Genomic DNA, 3,264 nt, shown 5'->3' on the forward strand with positions numbered 1-3,264 from the left:
ATATAGGCAGCTACACCGCTTGGCGTCGGTTCATTTGATTTTTAGTCTAGCTGTAATAAGTTCTTGTTTATTAATATTAGTTTTGTGATAGTTTTAAGTGCTTGTTCATTACTTACAAAATAAAGAACGAACCGAATATAACATATTAAAATTTTGGCGCAGTCGACGAAGGATCATTCTGAACGACAAGAAACCGGAGAATTCTTAAGTAATTCGTTTCATGTTGGTGGGTTTTAACTCTTTATCAGAATTTCTTTATACTGTAAGTAGTAGTAATAGGTAACTCATTGTGACAATGCTAAACTGATCAACTGTTTTCAACCCATCCCCAAATACCCGTTGATTCTTGTGTAGTCTAGTTCATAATTTCTTTTCCGGAGAAAGGAACCAACTTAACGCATTTATTGAAGATTGTGATAATGCTATCGAATTGTCCTCTGAAGAGAATAAGTATCCACTCTTCAGATTCATCTACTCCAGAATCACTGGTAATGCCAAGAATCGAATTTCTTTGTACGATTTGGATAATTGGGATGATGTAAAAAAAAAACTAATAGAATTATATCAAGACAAGAAACCCCATAGTCAACTGATAAAAGAATTGATTAATCGCAGACAAAAATCAACATGTATCCACTGTGAAGATAACACAAAAATTATGGAAGGCGTCTATTTGTCACGTGCCATCGTTAAAGTAAACAATAACAACGAGGCTTACGCCACCATTTTGAATACAAGAACGACTGATGAAACAATTGAACCAATCACAGTTCGCCTTGAGAAAGCTTCAAAACAGCGTTTCCAAATAAAAAGTCTAGAACCACGACATAAAAGGAAATCAATAATAAGTAACCATTTGAGGTTAGAGCATCTTAATGAAGAAGAAAAAACATCAACAGTTAAAATTTGTGAATCTTATTCCGATATTTTCCACTTACCCGGAGATTATTTAAGTTCGACAGAGGCAATTGAGCATAAAATCAATACTATTAATGAAAATCCTATTTATACTAAAACTTACAGATATCCTGAAATACACAAAAGAGAGGTTAACAAACAGGTGACCGATACGCTGAAACAAAACATTATAAGACCTTCCAATTCTCCTTGGTCGTCTCCATTATGGGTTGTTCCAAAAAAATCTGATGCTTCTGGAGAGAAGAAATGGAGAGTAGTAATTGATTATCGAAAATTGAATGAAGTTAAAGAGAAAACAGATCCTTTACCAGAATCCAAACTTGAAGTCGAAGAGAAAACAGATCCTTTACCAGAATCCAAACTTGAAGTTGAAGAGAAAACAGATTCTTTACCAGGATCAATTCCTGCTCAAGAGGAAAAAGCACCCTCTACAAATTTATCTAAGAGAAAGGCTAAAGAAGCACCCTCTACAAATTTATCTAAGAGAAAGGCTAAAGAAGCACCCTCTACAAATTTATCTAAGAGAAAGGCTAAAGAAGCACCCTCTACAAATTTATCTAAGAGAAAGGCTAAAGAAGCACCCTCTACAAATTTATCTAAGAGAAAGGCTAAAGAAGCACCCTCTACAAATTTATCTAAGAGAAAGGCTAAAGAAGCACCCTCTACAAATTTATCTAAGAAAAAGGCTAAAGAAGCACCATTACTTCCTAAAAATAAAAATAAGAAAAAAGGTCTAAAAGTAAAAGAAGAAAGATCATCCATACAGAATTCAAAACCTAAAAATCATCCTAAAGCTGAAATTCAAAAGGAAACAAAAATTTCAAATAAAAATATAGGAGCTACTAAAAAAATTCACAAGCATAATTTTGGGAAGCATACTAAAAAGCGGAAATGGAATTCCAGTACCAAGAAATCTAGGAAGAAAGCATCCATTCTTATGTCAACCGATTTTCACGAAGAGAGTATTCCTGAGGTAAAGCTATTTTTACTAAGTAAAGTTCACCTATCGTCTAATGAAAAAGAGAAGATTCAAATCAGTCAAAAATTAGCAAGAGGAAATCTAAATAAAAAACTTAGTCCTAAATTTAAGGGTCCATACGAGGTCAAGAAAAAATCTGGCAAAAACGTTTTATTAAAAATCCGTAACAAGGAAGTTACTTATCACAAAACCGTGTTCTGAGTAGTTGATCTAAAGAGAGAAATCCAAAATAATAATAATTTAATCCTTTTATTTTTCCCATATAGCTAATCATCATTTATTTTATTATTAATCCATTTATTCTTTTTCTAATCATTATTTATGTTTCCTATATAAAATTCTTGTATTTTTCAGAACTTATGTCAATTTTGTTTCGAATTTCATGTCTCTTGATTTTATTCTTTTATCTTTACTCTTTATGAAACATTGTTCACTAACGAGTATTGCCTAGGAAAGGTTCTACTACTTGCAGCTATAAAGCTTAAAATGATGTTCCTGATAAGAAGCCAATGTGAAGAGATACAACAGTCTACCATACAGAAGACATAGCACCTACTACTACTCAAGAGTCTCAACCTGGACGGAACCATTCAGAACCCGACATAGGAAACTGTCAAATCCGAACAAGAGGAGAAAACAAATTCTTTTTTCAAAATAATTGTTTTCCGTCTTAAGGGGGGAGGTGTTATGATCCCGTACTCAATATTCACATTTTCAACTTTTTATAAACAAAAGACTGGCGACGAACTCAAATTGTTCTTCTTTAGAAGCGAAGCTTCTAAAGACTCCTTCTTTTATTTTATTTGCAAGTGTTTGCTAGTTCCCATTGTTGCTCGTTCGAAACAGTTGACTGACGAAAGACCAAAGTAATATAGGCAAGCTACACAGCTTGGCGTTGGTTCATTTGATTTTTAGTCTAGCTGTAATAAGTTCTTGTTTATTAATATTAGTTTTGTTAGTGATAGTTTTAAGTGCTTGTTCATTACTTACAAAAATAAAGAACGAACCGAATATAACAATATATATATATAAAGACAAATTCGATTGGTTAGAAAAAAAATATTTATTTGTCTTTCCCTCCCTCTCTCTCCCTCTTCCCTTCCCCCATAAACGCGCCCGGCCTATGGCAAAACCCCTTAAAGAAAAAATTTTCTTTTTTTCTTTTCTTTTTTCTTTTTCCGGTTGATTCGTTTAATCAAGTAAGTTCTAGAAAACATTTAAACCAACCAATAATCAACGAGATGATAAGAATGTTAAGTTATAATGACCTAAGGCTTCAATAACTTGTTTCATTTAAACTATTCGAAATAAAAGAAAGAAAAGAAAGAAAACTTGGATAAGATGCGATTTAAAAGGGGAGAGGGGGG

This window comes from Pediculus humanus, genomic scaffold (assembly GCF_000006295.1).
Source record: "Pediculus humanus corporis 1103172108286 genomic scaffold, whole genome shotgun sequence".
NCBI classification, from domain to species: domain Eukaryota; kingdom Metazoa; phylum Arthropoda; class Insecta; order Psocodea; family Pediculidae; genus Pediculus; species Pediculus humanus.